At 36.0% G+C, this 22,099-nt stretch overlaps 1 protein-coding gene and 1 non-coding gene across 3 annotated transcripts in view; both read left to right on the top strand.

Moving 5' to 3' along the window:
* Positions 1–22,099, top strand: part of LOC120628637 (protein bunched, class 2/F/G isoform-like) — a 218,474-nt gene that overhangs the window by 63,513 nt on the left and 132,862 nt on the right. The window lies entirely within an intron of this gene.
* Positions 14,066–14,138, top strand: Trnak-uuu. Its single transcript has one exon. It is a non-coding gene; the product is annotated as a tRNA-Lys (tRNA).

Raw genomic sequence — 22,099 nt, 5'->3', positions numbered from 1 at the left:
ACACCACACAGATTATAAATTACACCACACAGATTCTCCTGCTTCAATCCTAAAAAATGACAATTAAATTCCATTTTTCTTCATTGAGCAGTTCAAACTTCGCGTTATCTGTCATTCAATCATGATACTGTTTTATACATTGTTTTAATATGGTACTATTTATAGGTTAAGCTTTATTCTCAGGCAGAGAAGCTATGATAGAACCTGGAACACAACGAATTCTAATCTTATTGATTATGTATAGAGTTTCTACATCGGCAATGTAGTTATCGAATAATAGTTACAATTTTTTATGCCACTCATATTTTATAATACCTTTAACCTGTTCGTGACTGCCACTTTAATTAAAATGAAACCATGATATCGCGACCAAGAACTAAGTAAATTATATTTAAGTTCAATGTTATGAAAAGGATTTTACGTCATTCCAAAGTTACTTTGTTCCATGCTATCAAAAACCTTCACGAGAATAAGAAGGGACAAAAAGTTATAAGACAGCGATTGTTTTTATGCCCTCTATAATAAAGCGAAAAGGCACTGTTTGCCTCTTATTTACAATTCAAACTACGGAGCTTTTTCTGAGATACTGTCGACTCGAGGGATATGAGACGACAAGATCGATGTGACAGTATCAAAAGGCTTTGAAGAAATTCATTTTGCTGCTCATAAAGGCCTTCACACACCATATCGACTCTATACGCGACCCAGCGCTGACCGTGCGCTGATTTGGTACGTTTGATAGTCTATTTTAACTCGTAGACTGTAGCCTTAGTATAAGATATGCTCGCTCGCAGAGGAGGCGTTTTCGGATATGGAAATACTAACATCGAATATTTTTTTTTTCTTATTTGCACTCTGTTAGAGCTTAAATTTGCCTACATATATTTATCTCAGACTTTTGACAGAACGTTTGTAAAACGAAAACTGAGAAATGACTCTAATGCGAGTGATATCAGGTCTAAGTTACTTTGACGATAAAAAGTTGAATACTCGAAAACGACTCCACGTTTGCGAGCAAGCAAATCGTGTGCTAAAGCTACTCGCTTTTGAACGGTCGATAAGCGAGCAAAGATATTTAAACGTTCAATCTCGAAAGTACGTAACGTAAGCCACAACTTATGTATGAGAAAATATATATTTTTTATTAAAGTTTTGTGTTCAAAAGTGGAAAAATCAGTTGTTATTTGGAAACAAAGGTGTTATTTTCTCATTTATTTAAATTGCATCATGGTTAGGGTTCTAAAGATTTCTATTTGTTATTATTATTCGTTTCGTGATCGGCATGCTATTTGTGAAACGCTGCGGGGCGCGCCAGGGCAAATTGGTCGCGTGGGTCGAAAACCCCTGTAAATACGTACGGGGCTTTTTCGACCCACGCGAATACGTACGTACGGGTACGTAATTTATCCGCAAAAGGTTTATTTATTTATTCATCACAGAAGATTCAGATGACTAATGTTATAGCTAGACTAATTATTATCAGTGCCCACGCTGGATACAGGCAGAGGAGCATAGTGGGTGTGTGCTCTAAAACATTCTCGCCTATGACAGAAGAGACCTGTGCCCAGAAGGGAAAATTTAATGGACTGACTATAACGAACCTTTCCTTCCTTAAATGGGTTCCACGCATTTAAGGAAGGAAAAAATCCTCCTCCTTTCATAGTTATATATCAATTTAAGGGTAGGCAGTGCTATTGTGCGTGTATGAAGTGAACGCCACTGACACTAACACACCACACTGCTCCAATGCTGGTTGATCGGCTCTAAACGATTATTATCAAGTGTAAGTCATAATAATCGCAATTGTTGTTATAAGCAATTGGCTGCATTTATAGCACTTTAACTGAAAATGTGCATTGTAGCCAATAGTTGCTTAATAGTTTGCTTTCATAACCTTCGGAATCCGAAGATAATTTCTGGTCTGACCATGCCCAAGATTAAACAGTGTATATGTACACACATACTATTAAGTCGAGGTTACACAATTGCTGATAGCCTAGTAGATTAGTACGTGGGTCGGCCTGCGTTTGGTGTAGTCTAAGTTCGATCCCCGTCACACGCACCTTTAACTTTTCGGAGCCATGAGGGTTTTAAAGTTCTTAATATCACCGACATTAACGGTGAAGGAAAAAATATTTTCAAAGATGCGTGTGCAGTCAACATTGCATGCGTAGTGGAATAAGGCTTAAATTTTCTGAGTGTGCTGTATTGGGTTGATAGTAATGATTACGCAATAGATGGAATATCTTAATCTAGGGTGTACATTAAAACTCATATGAGTTTGTTTTACACGTTTACAATTGAACTTGTAAACTTATTGTATTTCAGTCGATTAATCAAATCGTTTCCCTAATGATTTAGGCGATGTCTATAGAAAAAAAAAGTTTCACCAACTTTTAGGTGCAAAAATATTAGTGAACGGTTGCGTCGATGTATGCCTAGGAATCTCTTTAGTTTAGGCGTTACTTATTTAGGCATCGCCTAGTTCGTCGTAAGTGAAAACGTTTATAAATAAAGAAATAAATAGCAAAGATGCATAAAAGGCAATCAGCTCTACCTATCAGTATAATCCTATTTAGTTTTGAATTTTGATTGAATGGTACTGATAAACTATGGATTTTTTGCTGGCTTTAGCTAAGTAGAATCAGTCTTCCGAACCCATACCATAGTCACTGCGTATACATATAGACATATAATTGATATAAACGAATTTGTATTTGTAATAGTGGACAAGTCTCGCCCCTATTATAACTACCTATATGTCTGTAGTTCCTTACACAACGTTAGATAAACAAACGTCTAGATACTTTGTTTACAAGTAGGCAATGTAAGCACAGGTTGCAAAAAGTTCTTGCTTATTTTGCATGTAACCTAAAAACAAAATGTCAACACTCGACAATAAATCATTCTCACGTCTCGTCGAGATTTTCAATGTTTTATTAAATATGTTGGAATATTCACAAAAGGCCGGGCGCACATTGGCAGACGGGGCAAGGTCGAAGGTAATTTTTGTTTGTCCAATCCTTGTTATTGTGTCTACCATGCACCCACGGGCTTCCCACATACAAAAATCCAATTCAAAACTAAGTGATGCATACTGTAGGGAACTTTGAGAACTCGATATGTCTTGTTGTAGCGACTGCACTATTGGTTCGTAAGGCAGTTTCTACCGGGAAGTAGCCGTCGAGAAACTCAGCTGTTGTTCAAAGTAGCGTCAACTGCAGAACGCGCAATCTAAGTTGGCCGGACATTTATTGTTTTCGGAAATTAATTTCTTTTCTCATAACGGTCATCATCTGAACGAACGCTGAGACATAATCTCTTTTTTATCAAAATCAACCCGATAAAAACGGGGTAGCGCAAACCCATGTGCAACATCTGTGCATACACACATCCACAATTTGTTGACAACTTTAAAGGCACGCAAGATGTCATCGAAGAATCCTTGCCGTGATTGTAAGTCCACACTATACAAAGTGCAAATATCCGACATTAAGTCGAGTCGAGCAGCGTAGCATCCGGTGGCATGATGTTAATGTGTTTCCAGCATTACTAATGGGTGGGCAAGTGAGTGTCGCATTTAGTTTCGCGAAATGTAATACGGTAAAATGTTTGGCTGCCTAAAAGCAAATTGATTAGTCTAGAAATGTCAGCTACATTTGCCGAAATGACCACTTAGACGTGCCCTGTCTGGCTTTAGCGGGTCGCTGGGCGTTGTCTGACGGCAGTGTGTTAGGAGGTGTCAGGCGTCAGACGCGTCAGCTATTGTGACCGGCGATCACGTAAAATTCTTTTGTTGTATTTGACCCACCTACCTAACTAAAATCTTATTATAAACAGTCTGCTTTGCTATTGTTAAAATGGTTTTGTTTTACCCTCCGATGAAACGAAGAATACTAACTATATTATACGTGTGGGGTAAAAAGCTGTGCGTTTGTTTGTACGTGAATTATATTTTCCTCCAGTGAAAGATTATTTTTTGCCCTCATGTTCATTAGTCTATTCAATGTCTGGCAGAGACACAGAGTAAGGATAGTCATTCAGATCACTGTTGCCGCAAGTGCGGGGCCTTCCTACCCTTAAATTCAAATTAAATTTGTTTTTTTTTTACTATATACTTAGTACTATGAACTATTACCCTGTGGAGACCAGTGATTTCCAAAGTGGTCCAGGAGGAGGGATCCACGGTATCCATCTTAAATGGCTAACTATCAATGAAGATAGACCACAAAAAATTGCGCAAAAAAAAAATTCGGATAATATTGTCAGACTATATGTATTTACCGTTGATAGCATATCAATTACGTGTTTTATAGGCATGTTAACATAAATGATTGGAAGTCTTTGAAACAAGAATGAAAGAGAATTCAGTATAATAATAATTTAACGTATATTCTCTATAAATTTTTTAGATAGATTCCTTTGAGTATAAGGCTAGGTTTACATAGTTGAGCGATTTAATAATTGTGGGTTGTCGCGCGTGTAAATGGGTTCAATTTCAATGCCATTCCGCTTCTTACAGGTTAGCCCGTTGGCATCTTTGGCTGCATCTACTAATATTGCCAAGTGAGGTTGCAGCTAGGCTAGGAAGATATTTTTTTACTAATAATTCATTATACCTATGCTGATGATTGATACTGATGACATCTAGAAGGATGACTTCAATAAAATTGCTGAAAACCGCCAATAGTTCGTAGGGTTCAATAAATCCTAGGAAGGACTTATTTTAAAAGTATTAATAGATCCATTAAACATAAATACTAAAGAAAAGCTATTCCACAGCTGTACCATCCATCAATAGGTACGAACATGGTTTTACTGAAAAGGTTGCCTGGAGGCAAGCCGCTCCGCTTCCATCTCACACAAGATAGAACAATGATTGTTAAATTGTAAAATGATGTAGGAAAAGAGCAACTGCTGAGTTTTTTGGCGGCTTCTTCTCGGTAGAATCTGCCTTTCAAACCGGTGTCGAGTCGCTACAAGCAGACATACTTGACGTTTTAAAAGTGCTTATATTAGACCTACTTAAAGTAAATGAATTTTGAATTTGAATTGGATTCTTTTGATTCATTAAAAGAGGGATATCGCGCGACGCGACAACGCGCAACCTTCTGATCGCGGCATTATCGTTGGCGCCTTGTAGTAACGTTAGCCGTACGGTTCATTCACATCGCATGCCAATAAAATGCATGTTCCATTCATAATGCATTAATTACTGCACCGCACATGGTATGACTATTGTTGTAGTAGTTATAGTAGTTATAGCTATACACATTTACTATTACAATATTCCTTGGTGACGTACTCTTATAAAATGTACTGACGTTGGTCTTAGCGTTGGAATATACGACTATGGGCCTGTGTTCAAAATTACTCCTCCTCCTTAGTCGTTTACTCTTGAAAGAGTGGTCAGGGTTGACGATGATAAATATTCTTTGGCTAAGGCAACCCCCTTGTTAGTCTTCAGCGTTTCGGGACATTGGACTATGGAGGTTTGTGTTGCAGCTTTTATTATGACTGCCCAACGCGTGGGTGCTCGACCGCGTGACTGTTTGCCTTCCACTTTCCCCTAGACAACGAGTGTTTATTGTTAGAGTGTTTATTCCTAGTTATATGACCAAAGAACTTGGGAATTCTTATCTGCACAGTCGACAATAACCGTCGTTCAAAACTGGATTGGGCTAAATTTTTCTATAGTTATAGTAAGGGTTTTATTGCAAGAAATTATCAGTATTCACACAGTTTTCCTGGCCATTTTCGGCGCCGGTGGACAATCTCTAGAGAGATTTTCTACGCGGGAGATATTATAGTGCACAAATCCCAAACTCAGGTTCACTCCCTATTTATTCCCATACTCTTATTATCCTATGGGACTGCAGCATGACCGAAAAGAGATCAGGCACAGGAACGACAGCTTTACGTGCTATCCGAGGCACTGTAAGTCAGTATAATCACATAGATTATTGCAAGGATTTATCAGTTTTACAATTTGCTGTGAGAACTGGTGGACGTTGGGGTCTCAAGGTGCTGAGACGGACCTTAGACCTCGCACTGATTAACGCAGCGTTGGTCGTCCCCCAACGAGGTGGACGGATAACTTCGAGCTAGTCTCTGGGAGTTATCGGTTGAAATGATAATGACGATGATGACTACGTACTACCTATTATCACTAACATACTATAATTTATCTTTGTTGTGGTGTTAACACTGCTAATCCTTGAAAGTTGTTACTTCACCTCAACATAATATAAGCTGACATTAGTGACGCGTTCGGGACTACATCATTTATTCCATCTATAAATATTAGGTAGATGGTACCTACGCCGTGACAAGGCACGCGTTACTTATGTGGCTATATTTATCTATAAACAATATTAACATTTATTTAGCTCTAACTATAGACATTTAACATTCAGGTCATTCATAGATTAAAACGAATAACGACTCTTTATAATATTTTTATTAATAACTGTATTATATGCATAAATAGGTGTGCCCCGCGATTCCATCTGTTTAAATCGTGACTTAATAATTCGATTCCTTTTATCCTATACGGGCTTGGAATTCTAAGAAGCAAACGGAGCTTCGGGAGTGACATAGATTTTTGACTTTCGTACTTAAGAGCAAATATCCGATTCCTAAAGTTGGTTGACCGTGCCGTCGCTTAAAAATAGGTCTGGCTGTCGTACATGCAGTGGCGGTACTACCATACAAGCCGAAGAGCCAGGCTTGCGTTACAATAAATATCTCTTTTAAATTTTTCTCGACTATTCCGAAATGAAATTAACAAGATAAATAAAACTTGATAGCAATTAGGATATAAATAAAATGTTTTAACTTTTGCTCAATAATGTATATACTCTTTGTCTACTTTACTGCAAGCACTACGTTACTCTGGCAGGTAGACGTGGTAGCAACCAGCCGAACGGCGCGGCGCCGCGCCGAACTATCACTATCACGCTCTTCGCGTGTCTTCGTACGCGATCGGAGGTCCCGCTTTGTCTCGCTCACACTCATTTGCTTATATGGGGCTTTTATTTTACTGCTCTCTCTCATAGAAATTTCAATGTATTTAGCAGAGACAATCTAGATTATTTAATAATGTAGTATGGAGATCAAATGCCAGATTGCGAGTTGAAGTTAGTGAATATGACCTGCGAGCGAATTGAAACAACTTCACGCGTGTTATTATTTGCGTTACAACTAGTTGACACTTGACAGATTCATTATTATTGATAAGTAACTAGTTAGGAGTTTATTACTGTTTTCTTCTGAGTTGAATAGTGAATTTTACTGGTTTGTTTTCTTACATATTATAGTAAGTATTGTTAAATATGAGCTTAAATTGTGTGCAGAAACTGCATGACCTTTCCGACGTTATGTCACGTCTATATTATTGGTTACCTTCTAATATATATTATTCACTAAACATTATGTTACCACGGAATGCGTAAAGCTATCTCTTTTGTAATCCTTATGTAAAGATAAAGTTTTAAGCTTTCGATATAACTCCCGAGGCAGTGCTAATTAAACAGTTTCGAATCAGCATTATGCAAATCCTCTCACGATATATTTCGGAAATTAACGTTAGGAGATAACTTCGAGAAGTTAAGCAGAAAGTGCATGCGTAACGAAAAATTTTTGTTGGTTCAGTGGTTAGCAAGTTAATTTTTTTTTTTTTAAATATTAATAGCGGGAAAACGAGCTAGTGGGTCACCTGATGTTAGGTGACCATTGCCGCCCATGAAATGCACCGGAAGAACAATCGATGCTTTGCCGGCTTTTAAGGAATTTGTGTATCTGTCCATTGTTTCACGAATTTGGAGGTCCTGTGGTCGCGAAGAAACAACCAACAATCTATGTTTGTATTCTCCAACAGCTGACACAGGATTGAAAGGTCCTGGCGGTCGTATCTAGCTACCAAATTAATCAATTTGGTAGCTAGATACGGTTTTCTAGATAGAAGTTACTAGTAGGTACCAGCTAGGAGATAGCAGAGAATTGTTATTCAAACATGTCTCGGAGAACACGTTATTACAGCTGATAGCACCTTTGAAATGTCAGAGCCTTCCGACGTTATGCCACGTTGATTGAATAAGTCCCGTTCTATTTTTGTGAATGCGCTATTCCCTAGAGATACCAATGCAACTCGAACATATATTTTTTTGTTGGTGTGAACCACCTACCTATTTTCTGTATTTATATTCTCCGCCATTGGTTGCCTGGATAAAATCGCTATGAAGCTATAAGGCCGCCAAATTGTATACATTGTTATACTTTTCTTTTTCATTCATTAAGGTTAGCGGCTGTAGGTACTCTAAAATCAAATTAAGATAGGTAGTAACTAAATGGTATATCTATTTCAGATAAATAGGTAATAACTACCTCGTTGGTCTATTTTTTAAGCATGTTCACCTTCGTATCACGAGGTCCTGATTAAAAGCCCGGGGTGCACCAGAAATTATTAGGCATTCTGTATTATCTGTTTAATATTTTTTAGTACCAGCCCGGAGTTGGAAACTGGCGGTGTTAATCCCCGTGCCTTGAAGAGCACGTTAAGCAGTCGATTCGAGTTATTTTCATTCGCGATAATAGTCGTTAAAGACTACTAATCCGATTTGGGGCACCGAATGCTCTAAAACCTATGAGAGAGGAGGTCCGTGCCCTGGAGTAGGACGTCAATAGGTTAATGTCGATGATGGCAGTAAAATCTAGTACCTTATCGTACGTTGTGTGAAATACGTTAGTTTCGAAATTATTACTACATACGACCTCAATATACTATTTACGACCTAAAGTCAAACTCCTTGTTTTTCATAGTCAAATCAAATGTCTGGTGGGAGGCTTTGGCCGTGGCAGGTTACCACCCTACCGATAAAGACGGACCGCCGCTAAGCGATGAAGCGAAGCGTTTCGGTGCGATGTCGAATAGAACCCAATTAGGTGTATGAGTACCTACCATACTCCTTCACAGATTAGCCCTCTACCATCTTAAACTGCATTATCACTAACCACGAGTGGAGATTTCAGTCAAGGGCCTATCTTTTTGTGAAAGCAAAAAAAACACAAAAAATACCGCCACGTCGCTGTTAAAAGGGGTAAGGTTGATATCATTCCGGATTCTTTAGAAGTTCTGTTTCGGAAAATGATGGTGATAATTAATATCATATTCATCATCTCGTGCCTTTCATGCTGGGAAGCTATCATATTATTTTATCATAAGTTTTGGGTTATTTTGGAGCATAATAATCAGGATATCTGGTATAAGTATAAAGTTATACTTTATACTTTTACCAGATATCCTCCACCAGATAGAATAGAACCTCCAAATAATCTTTCATCAATCATGAAATTATATGCATTAATTCTTTTATAGATATCAAATTTTTTATTATATAATTTAACTTTTAATGACTTTTTTTTGTAAGTTTTTTTATCGTCTTATAAAGTTTTGTCAATAAATGTATAGGAAAAATTGTCTCTGAAAAGGATGGCACAAGGCGTTCGACCTGTAAATGGAATGGCTCCGTCCAGCCTAGTTGTAATTTAATTAGACACCACTTTTAGGCTTCCGTCTGACATTGATTATGGGGATTTGCTGGAGTCTGAGTGGCTAGCCAGTAATAAGTATTTGGGCTTTTTTTTATAAAAGGTACGTCGAAAAATTTACTGCAGTTTCACTTGGTGCTGAGTGCTAATGTAATCTAAGATGATTGCAAGCTATTAGGCCTGACACCGCGATTGCCAGAGAGTCGCAGGTTCAAATCCTGTCGGTTCCGAAAAAAAATTATATGCTTTTTAAATTTATAAAATTGATAATTTCTCCAAGTGTAACAACACTAATCAACATTACACATATTGCAAGCTAAACTGTTAAGGCAGTTATATTATACGTATACCGCTCATTGGTTTTCGTTGTAACACTCTGAACACCGTAGAGCTTTCGGTGACAGCTCGTTAGGGGAAGTACCTACTACCGCCATGCTTATTTCTGTCGCCAAGCTGCATTGCTGTGTTCTGGTCTGAAGGGTGTTGGTGCCGATGTAATGATGGACAATCCCTTTTGTTCGCGATTATTACTATAAAAAAAATGACTTGTTATGTAATGTTATGTTGCTGAAGCTCGAATTGTACCTATTGCTTTTGACATTCAGTCAATTTTGCTATGACGGTACGATACGCGAATGCGACTCCAAGTTTACATATAATAAGTGCCCAGGCCAGTTTTTGGATAACGTTTTTTAGCTCATTTTGATTTGAGATGTCAGGCTGTCGGTGTCGATAGAATGTTCAAGAATAAAATAGTTATAAAAAAATTATTTTCTTCGAAGATTTTGGAAATGTTTTCTATTTTATTACTTGTTAACGTATTTCATAATAATTTATTAGAATTATAAGCTAATATCAAATTCAGGTGGGCAGGCCGCTTTTTGATTAAATGTTAAAAGGCATGGCGCAATGCGTTGGCACGGATCTACGTATTTGCTATACCTATTTGCGTTAGTACTGGAGTGTACCAAATAGAAATTGAAAAGCATGCTTTTATATTTTAATTGAGAGGCTTTACTTTTAAAAAATATTTAGTTAAATAATGACAGGTTTAAAATTAAATATTATTGAAGTTAGCAAAAAAAATCTACTGCAATAGTTTTCATTACGAAATTAGGAAAATCCGCAAAATAGATCTTGCGCAAAATCCGTATGCAATTAATAAGAGTAACTAGTTCATTATTTAATAATGCATATAATTTTCAAAGCCTAGCCTATTGCTTCGAGCTTTAAGTTATTTAAAACCATTTTCTATCGAGTTTTGTATTAAAAGCAAGATATCCCCACATAAGTCATAACACAGTTTATAACACCGCAATGTCTAAAAAAGTCCCTTCTGTCTATGTATTTCATTACTTTTTATAAAATGTGTGCGTGCGCAATAAAGTATTTAAACAAACAAACACTTAAGAAGACCAGTGTTAGGTAATCTTGTGTTTTTCAACTTCACCCCTTAAAAATACGTCATTGATCAAGTTTATTTTGTCCAACTCGCATTGTCGCAGGGCGGAGGGCTTAAGTTCTCTCTCCTCTGAGACAAAGGCGTGTATCCAGTAGGAAAATGAATATAGGGGTGTATATTCTTATTGAGGGTGTAAATTAAAGACGCGTAAAAACCACAATTGACTATTTACTAACGTGCCCATGTGCTCAGTATTTTTAAAGAAAGCAATTTAACTCCAGCTGACTATTCGATTAGTACAATCAACAAACAACTTAAGTACATTAGTACCGAGATCATAACAAACCAACGCGACGCTAAATAAAATATATTACACATATACTAATAAATGCATAACCTTGCTTGTTACAGGTACTATGACAGTCTGCGACGCAACGAGTGAGTCTCATGCATGCTCTTACTGACGAATCGAAACGAAATATGTACTCAAACAACTTCGAAATCGATTTATTATTTGCACGTGGAACGATAGCTTAATAAATTTTATTGACTCTTATATTTAGGGTTATCGGAAAATCTGGGATGATCCCAATTCTGAAGAAAAGCATTCCACCTGAGCTTTTTTCAACATTAATTAAATTATTTTTTGTTTGCGAGGGCGGGTTTCAGTCAAATGTTATAGATTGATGAAATTTTGCAAAGAGTTAACTTAATATCTAAAATGTGCTATGTTCGCGTTATGGTAACGCTTAGAGGTTCAAAATCTGAAATTGAATGGTTCAATAGATAATTTTGGCAAAGCTAAGCTCGGTGTGTGTGATATGTGAATCCCTGAAAAAGGGAGAATAATAAATAATTATTTTTGCTTATCAACGGCATAATGGGTAGACATAATTATCTCGTGGCGCACATCTAAGCCATACCAGAAGGTTTGCTATCACCGTTTAGAGCAGCCTTATTTTAATACTGTTGATGTTCTTGCTTCAGCTTCAGGTAAGTTTTCTATTATAGCCCATAGAAGTTTTATGAAGGTATTTAGCTAGTTTTTTGCAATGCGATGCAGGTATGGTCGCACCCGTGTATGCAAACCTTAAACAATTCAAATATTTGTAATCGCAATTCATATTAACCATGCTCATCGCTCGGCAAAGACAAATAAAACAAAAATATAGGTACGCAATCACTCAAAAAAATTGCTCCAATCACAGGTTCTGTTTTGACGGAAAAAATGCACACGTGCTAATATAACTATTTTTATGATGATTTCAAATGTTGTTTTGTAATTTTTTGCGATTGACTCCGAACTTGTTGAGCACGAATTCGTCAGTAAGAAGCATTTTGCTATATGTACCTACCTAGTTATTTTTGAAGATTTTTTTTCTTTCTCATTAGACCAGCAGCGTTACCTAATTAAGGTGTACACTACGTTTTCTGTGCTAATTGATAAGTATTATAGATATGTTACGCGCTAAACTATTGCTCCAGAATTTAGTTGCGATCTTCGTTTAAATATTTTAGTATTGATGTCGTTTATTTGAATACAAGCATTTTCAATAAAACAGTCTTATGATATTGCATTTTGCTTTTATTACTTGGTCATGAATATGAAAGTTAATAAAATTTTCATATTCATTTTCATTTCATATTCATTCATATAATTTCAAACATTTTATAGAATGAGATGTTATTACCTCTCGATATGAGATAGATATTATAAAAACTTGCTTACCTATTTATTATGATATGAAACATGCCGGTGACCGTAGTGATTACGAAGACGCCATTATAATCTACCTCCTTAACTTTATTTGAGTTAACATATTGTATAAATGTAGATACTTTAAAAAATTGAGATATTCGTTCGGATATGGTATTGTGTACTTATCTATATATTTTGTTGCTACATGAGTTCAACGGCATTAATTAATTTCCTTAAATAAGGTTATCAGTTCGATGTAGTATTTTTTTGTATTATTTCTATACAAACGGATTGAGATATATCTTTTGTTTCTCAAGCTATTTTAATATTGTATCCTATTTTAAAGTCTTTTTGTAACCGTAACCCTTTTAAATTATCTAAAAGATGATTTCGGAGACGGAATACGGAAATTCTCCATAGACAACAGGTCCTCACTCTCATTCAGTGCAATATTGTTGAGTCAACAATATATTTTAGGTAATTTTCACAAATCACAACACAGATCTGTAACACTCTTGTTTTTATTATAAAAACTTTAGAGGCAAGAACATCTCATTGGTTACACATCCTTCTACTTAGCGTACCTTTGGTAAAAGTATCAGCTACTGTAAATAATTAATAAATTATACTAAAATATTTGATACGAAGTAATAATTCATATCTATATTTAGTTAATTATCGCAGTTAACAAACTAAACAGTTCGGTTTTCTCGACGACTAGGTAAAATTATTACGTATTATTATTACTATAATATTTGTTTTCCACCCATGTCGTAAAGCCATTCAAAAGTGTATATTCTTTAAATAAATTACGTTTTTTGTATGGTGTTACGATTACTTTAGCTATGTTCCCGCCAAGATGACTTCGAGTGTGGCAGACGCCTCAGGGTTTGAAGTTCTACATGGTTCATGGCAAGGCTACCATAATTTTTTTTTCTCATTATCTGACAATTACTCATGTACTTGTCTTCTATTTTCCATCTATTCTTACTCAGTTATGTTCATTTGTGCTCGTTGTTTGCATCTAAATTATAAATGTGCCGTTTTGTATGCCAATTGACTGTATTTGCATATTTTAGTTTCTCATCAGCAAATGAATTAAGTCTAGACGTCTAGCGCCATCTGTTGACGAGTAGCTGTAGCGCAAATGAAAACTCCGAATATAGATGGCGTTGGCTATTTATATCCATGTTACACCGATAAGTAGCACTGGTGGCTTGTTATATTTTAAAATAACTAGATTTTATTGAAGAATAATAAGTTTATTAATCAACACATCTCAAAATTTAATAAAATATATCGGGCTTAAAGTTTTATAATTTTTTTTCCTAAACCAATCTCTTATTTACTAAGTAATATTATTGGCCTTTTTAAATAGCTTAGTACGTTCCACTTTTACGCCATTGTAAGTATCGGCCCGGATAGCTCAGTCGGTAGAGCATTGGACTTTTAATCCAAGGGTCCAGGGTTCAAGTCCCTGTTCGGGCGTTTCTTTTTTTTTATTATTAAACTTTTATATTACATTATGTTAGTCATAAAATATAAAATTGGTTTACCCTGGACCCACTATTTAAATATATACCTGAGGAACGTGCAGTTACAACAAAAGTATTTTCGGTACTGTAATACTGTTTTTTTTTGTTTGATGTGACTGTTATTTTAAATTAATTTTAATAACATAATAAAAATAACATACTGCTTATTATTAAAGTGAATTAATGACCCCTTCTGCATAGCGCCATCTATTAGAACAAGCGGGAATTTACATGCTATGTGTCCTCGTATTCTTTTTTTAAATCTGCACTAGATGGCAGCACTGATTATTTAAGGACTTCTTGAAATGTGTTCTAGATGTCGCTAGTAATGTTTAAAAATAGCTTCAGTGTGCAAATCGAATTACTCTACAAATATTTTTTTTTTGGGGGAATTAGCAAAATAAAATCGATAGTTATGTCGCCTGAATCAAATAAAGAAAACTATGGCTACCTAAGCGGTGACGCCCAGTGGGTAGGACTTCAGCCTCGCTTACAGGTGGACGCGTTCCAATCCCGACACAAACCTACCTCTAACTTTCAAGAGTTATGAGCATTTTAAAGAAATAAATATCACCCTTAAGTCTTAATGGTGAAGAAAAACATCGCGAGAAGCCTGAGTGTTCTCCATAATGTTCTTAAAAGCGTGTGAAGTCTACCAATCAGCACTTGGGCAAGTACTACCTAAATTTTTCTCATTCGAAGACATCAGCTTCCTACTGCCAGAGAGTAGGTTCCGCATTAGTAAACCGACATCAAATCATTATATATAATATCCTATTCTTGAGAACCTGTTCTTGGCTGGTTGTCGGGTTATTAATACGGGTCTTAGTCTACTTATTTAGGTTGTATGGGTAAAATGACTTTTTACCCCATCGCTAGTAAGCGTCAGTAAAAGGGGAAAGGTTTTAGCAATGAGTAGTTACGAATTGATGTTAATCAATGTTGCTACACGTCTATAATAACTAATAAGTATTGACAAATTATAGGCAATTTGTTTAATATTAAATAATAACCCGGAATAATGCGGCTCTGCTTACAATTGCGTCAGCTCACGTAATACGCACTTGTTGCATTACGAATGCTTTTTATAACACGCATTTTGATTATAATAACGCTATCGGACAAGTTTTCACTTTGTTTATTACATATTTGCAAATCCATTCGCCGAAAGGGAATGCTATCGATAATTTATTTGGCGGAAATTTACAGCTACGTAAATCCTGGAATAGCTTAGCGACTAACTGTTTGTTGGTTAGGTCAGGTTCACAAGTGACTATCTGCGTTGTATGTCAGCATTATTGTGAGATTCAAAAACCTCCCGATGCCTTGATGCATTTTATCTTTCATGCAAACTGCCAACCACGATTCGATTATTAGTTTCAGATTCTGACCTTTCCTTACCTATCTACTTGCCAACATTTAAGCTGCATACCTCACGTAAATATACATAAATTTATATAAATAGTAAGGTTCCGGAATGTCAACATTGCAACGGAAAATATACTACTGGTAGGAAATTTAATAAATGATACTCGTACTCAACAGCATTGATTCGTTGATATAAAATACGTAGCTGGTTTAAGGCAGAGTTTAGCTAAGTTTGGCCTTAACCATTTGTTTGAGCCCTGGAGAGCACGTCAACTGGATCTGGTACTTATCACTAACACCCGGTAAACAAGCAAGGAAAGCCGGAATGGTTTTCTTGCTTGAATGGAAAGGATGCTCGAATGCCTTAGAGTTCTCCGTAGCTTTAAAAAGACGTGTGAAGTTTACCAATCTGTACTTGACCAGCGTTGTGTACTTGAGAGAGCCCAGAACTTGTTTATGTTTAGCTCGAACCGTATGCTTTAGAGGGCCGGTAATAGGTTGGTAATGATGGTGATGATGATGAATTACCTTAATAATCATCATTTTCAAAAGCCCATAACAATCCACCTTCTCAAAGGGAGGTTTTGCCCATAATCACCGCAATGCAATCAATCAGAGTTGGTTGGTCGCGGTAAAAGGTAGAAGAGAACAGCGAACGCTGCTCCGTTAGATTCCCTTAGTCGCCTCGTACCAAACCGTAGGGGTGGTGACAACTGTATTCTAATCTGCCGTCACCGCACGGCATAACTTGATAAGGTTCATAGGTATTTTGTACTTAGCTTGATTTGGATTTGGGAATTTTATAATTTCTGAATTTTCTCTGGTCTGGTCTGGTAGTAGGCTTTGGCCATGCTACTTACCACCCTACCGACAGAGACGATTAGGGGTATGAATACCATACTCCCTAAACGGTTAGCCCGCTACCATCTTAGACTGCATCATCACTTCACATCACACCAACAGAGGCGGTGGCTGTCAAGGGCTATTTGAGGAAAAAAAAATTGTCATGTTAATTTTAAAGATTTGTGTAGATTTTTTCAACAAGTTTAATACTGGCTAGATAAGAAGTGTACGCATTGCAACAGTTTAAGGTGACCCAGATTTCAACTCGATACTGTGGATACGTTCTGTTCTTACTTTCATAAGCTTCAAGCACAAGGCCTTGTAGAGGCGTTGCTGATAAAACTAAAACTAGAGAATGCGCTATCTAATGTTAAACTATTTATTTCATTTGCATACTTCAAAAATAGTGGTTCTGATTTTTTTTGTTGAATCAGAATTCCGTAATGTATTTTATAAATTGATTTGAAGGGTTTTACCCTTTTTTTTTGTTTGAAAGGATATAATTTCAAACGAAATTGCGTATTTGCTTAGTTACAATAAAGAGTCAGTTTAATATATATATATTTTTTTTATTTCAAAATCCTTTTGTTAGGTATTTGATTTTGAGATAACATTAAAGAAGATTTCTCCAAATCTTCAATGTTCTATAATCTGTTACCCGGACGATCAAACAGCGACCCATGAATCAAGCAATAAAAGGGCTGCAGTTGACCGATAAATCAAGCAGGAATAGGGCAGTACAATCATGCAATTGATAATTACACTTTCACTACGTGTTATCTGCGTAATGGTTTCAATAAATTTTGAGCTACATTGACCTTACTGTTTAAAAATCCAATGATAAGTTGTATTATTTAACAATAACTTATACGTTAATGCGTCCATTCTGAGAGTACTTACTTTAAGTGAGCTGTGAGAGCATGTTTAGGATTTTTGACAAAAAAGAAAGCAAATCAAAAACATTTCACGTTTGACTTTTATGGCGGCACGCCTGAACACAGAAGTGTTATTTTAGTATCGCTTCCACACAACAATACCGAGGATTTCTTTAACGGTTAATTTGAACTCTTCAGAGCGGCTCCGTTCTTGGAAACTCGTTAATGGCCTTTGGAAGGTTTATTTATGATTTTTCTAGTCGCTTTTTCTCATTTTTTCCTATCAATCTTCTAATAATAAAGTTGTGTTTATATAACACGCGTATGTCTGGAACTGCCCGTTAGATTTGAAAAATATTTTCTCGATTCTTGGCAAAGGCTATAATTTATAGAACCACAGTTGGTCATAAAACTGTAAACCAAAATGCTATGTATAAGTATTTTTGAATAGAAATAGAAATGAACATTATCAATTTATTACTTAAAAAAAGCTTATAAAGCCTATTAGAGGTGTGTGGTTTCACTACAGATCACGAGGTTTCTGGCTTCGTTTCCCAGGTCGCTAATCTCTTTCCCATTTTTTAATTCTTCTGTTAGATCACATGTTAACCTTTATCTATCTGGAAGATGCGATTGACCCAAAGTGACATTTTAATTGTTTCAACTAAAAACACAAATAAATTTCGAAAAGTTAGAGGTGGGATAGAACTCGGTCTTTCTGTAGAGATTAACAAAGGAGGTAATAATATTCTACTCCTGCAAGAAAACAAATTCTATAATCAAATAGTATATAATGTAGTAGAGTGTCTTTCAAGGGTGCGTTTTGCGGGACGGGTAGCTATTTCATTACCTTGAGAATCTACCCTGGTCGGATCTTCTTGCTAGGTTTATAATATATCAGAGATACATGCGCTTCATAAAATCTCGCAATACAACCGCAATTCCGATTAATATCGCCCGTACATTCGACCTGTGATATTTGCATAGCAAAGTACTATATCCATGACGAAGGCTACTAGCGTTCTACATTCAATCGCGCACGCGTCTGTAATTACAGGCAATTGCAAAATACAACTTAGCATCAAAGCAAGTGCGTCGCCGCGTGTCAAACGCAAATTGCAACTATTATGGTGATTGATAGGGCCTAGGAAAACTCCCATATTGCACTCGCCTGGTCATTGCCCATTTGGTTTTAACAATATTTACATCTGTAAGAACAAAGGTAACGTCGCTTAGCTCACAATATAAGTATTAAGTAACCAAAGTTTGAAAGACACTTAAAAAACACCATATCATGCAAACATAAAACAGGGATTAACCTAATAATATTGCTTATTTGACTTGCGCTAAGCGATGAAATAATCTATTCATTTGATTCAGGAATCAATGTTTTATATGTATTAAGACTGCCTTAGCGGCTGACATGGTTCAATTGCGGACCATTTCTTTGTCCCTGGCAGTTATGTGTTCGGAAAACATTAAAACATGTTAAATGTCGATTTTTATTGGAATACAACGTTATACCCCTTTGGCTAAATATTACAGTGCACCATAACAATCATTATTATCATAAATCATTTGACGTAAGTTATTGGAGATAGGGTTATTGTAGAGATTTGTATGCTCCACAACCTTATGTCGTCCTTACGACATAAGGTCGTGGTGTCCTTCGATTTGCTTGATGCCGTCTATGTAGCGGAAAAGTCTGGTCAACTGGCGTCACTCAAACTTCACCCTAACATCCATCGAGCTAGCCCTCCGAGCTATCAGCCCCGCCCATTGCCACTTTAGCTTCGCAACTCGTTAGCTCTCCAGCTAAATAATAATAGGTTGCATTTATTGGTCATTGCGAATGTAGAGCAACATGAGTAATATCATGGTGTTTGCTGACAATACCTTTTGTTGCGTAAACGGGTTGTCCTTTACTCTCGGCTGGCCTTTGCTTATGAATTATGTTGAATAACTAACTATCTAGATTGTAAGTTCAATCTAGGTCGACATCTCGTCGTCTCCGAATCAGAGTTTCAGCTCCACGGAAGGCGATTTTAGGCTGGCGATCCCTTCTGTTTCCTTAAGGCAGAACTCCCTTACCAGGGGGTGGGTTAGGTACATACAGTTAAAAAAAATAAAGATTTGTGTACGTTATGACCCATACATATCACGACGTTCTGGACGAATACCAAGATAAATGTGTTCAGTTTTAGGAAATTGCTTATACAGCCCTTTGGATTTATCCAATATCCTTTCTAGAAGTGAGCGATACCTATCAGATGCAAACAACTGCATTCAAATCAGGCGCTATGATCAGGCATATGATATACAGACAAAACAGACAAAATAATAAAACCTATATTTGTACGCAGGGAGTTAAAATTCAAAACAGAGATATTCATCCAAACAGTGTAACTGGCTATGAGTTCATATTGCGATGTTTATAACACAACTAAGACATAATTCAACTGATATCAAACGATCTCGGTACCTATACCATGGAATAAGAAGTAGAAATGTAGTAAGTACCCTTAATACGAAATAGCACTTGTTCTTTCGCCAATTGTTATCGAGTATCGTAAAAATGAAGGAAATAAAACTATTTGTTAGCGGGCTTATTTTTTAAGGAAGAAATGAAAATTTGCGCGTTTACAAAATCGGGTTGGAAATTGGATTTCTTGATTTAATTGAAATAGAACCCAATGAAGAAAGTAGGTGACAGAACTCCATAACTAAAAAATGCAAATCAGAAGTAGAATTGTCTTTTTTATTTTCGATGGCTGAGCCACTGTTATCTTCGGCTGATATTATTATTATTATCACAAATGTTTTTTTAATGCATTCTATAAAAAAACTGAGTTAAACAATTGACGACATTAAATATTATGAATAAAAGGTTAAAATAACTAACATACAATAAACAATAACCCTGATATTAAAAAACCAGGACTGCAGAACATGCGACATTACAAACCGAGAAAATAATATAAGTTAAGTAAACTTTGGCGTAATCAATCTTAGTCGTATTAAAATTTTAAAACTAATCTAGTCACCAGACCCCTACTAAAGTAATGTTGCATGTTATTTGTTACAATTGAAATATCATCTTAGGATATTTAAATACCATTACGACTAGCGAGCGTTTAAACCTATGCTAGGGTATTGTTTAATGCGTTGCCGTTGGCCGGCAATCGAGCAGTCACCAGGCGGAAGCGGATTATTTAGTCTGATAAATGTGATCGATATTCCCACTATTTCCGCGGGCTCACGTGATTAATGCATATCACATGTTTCACCTCACACGTGTTTGCCTTGTTAGCACAATATATTTTTCCTTTTTTCCTCTCTTATATTCTCATTAATGCTTTTTATGGTCTTGTGCATAAATGTTTTTATGTACAAACCAGACTGATGCAAAAAAAATAAAAATGTTTTACTGCAAATATGCAAGAAATGAGAAAAATGCAAACCAACATAAAAAGCATACAATTTAAATTAAACATATTAATTCAATAGTACACTCAAAATATCATGATTCATTTTCGCGCAGTCGAAGAAAATCCTCGAAAAGCAAAATTTTTTAAAAACTATTTAATCCTCTAACTAAATATCTAACAGTGCCTTTTGCCCCTGGTGAATAAACTGGGATGAAATAAATCTTTTTATGCAATTTTGTCAAACCAGACCAATATATGACTAATAAATCAACTAATGGCGTAAAACACAGCTCAAGAAGAGAAGTAGGTACGTGGTAAATAAATCATACCGTAATATGAAAGTTACAGAAGCGCAATTAGTTCATTATTTAAGCTATAAATCAACATTTAAGATTTTTTTATATTTCAAGAATCCCCTAAGGTTAGATTACGTTTAGCCTTTTGAGAATTTTCACAATTTCAATTTAAAAAGCTAATCCAACTGTTTTCTCCATAAACGGGATATATGGAACGTTATAAAATAACCCAATCGAACGATAATTCCTGAGATTTTTTCCATGTCACTATATTTCGCACTTTAATAAACTGCGCGTGCGAAGATAGTGTTTACCTTAAATATTGAGATCAAAACAATATTTACCAACTTTGCCTAATCTTAACTTCAATATTCAAATATTTGTTCCAGTGATAAATCTTTCATGTTCCAATTAATGCTGATAAAAGTGGGTGATACATCAGTAGGTACCCCACATACGCGGGAACCGAGACCGACATCCGTCGAGTTGGGTGAGTCCATGGTGAGTCACTCACGCCGATCGGATGATCAGGCTAAATGAAAACTAATTGTCTTACGTTTTTCCATTCGCACATCTGTACATGAGTCAGCTGAATTGGATTAATTTAATAGGTATCTTCAATTTTCTTACGTCGTTGCACTCTAACAGATCGCCTTTGGCAGTTTGTTGAAAGATCGGATGAACATTTTATAGGGACAAAACTCTAGGGGTACGTGCGTCTTATACTCCTAGAGTGTTGTCCTTCGAAAATATTTACATACTATTTTCTAATCGAATTATCATTAGTTTAGTAAACAGCATATAATCATGCATTAAATTTAAAATTGAATGACATATATATATATCGTAATGCAGTTTGAACAGTTTTATTGAAAATAAAATACCCTTTTACCAGAACTTTACGAAGTTTCAATGAATACAACGCATACAACGTTATGAATTTTAATTTTTCGCCTACTCCTTTAGGATTTTACTAAAGCACTCCGAGTATTAAGAAGATCAAAAAAAAAAGAACATATTCATAATCGAAGAACTATCTTTTGAAGTTATTAGATGGATAGTCTCTTAACATAATTTTGCTGGGCCATTCAAAAATTAAATTTT

Source organism: Pararge aegeria, chromosome 2 (genome assembly GCF_905163445.1).
Source record: "Pararge aegeria chromosome 2, ilParAegt1.1, whole genome shotgun sequence".
Classification (NCBI taxonomy): Eukaryota; Metazoa; Arthropoda; class Insecta; order Lepidoptera; family Nymphalidae; genus Pararge; species Pararge aegeria.
The sequence above is the reverse complement of the archived record's forward strand: the minus strand, read 5'-3'. Positions and strand labels throughout refer to the sequence as shown.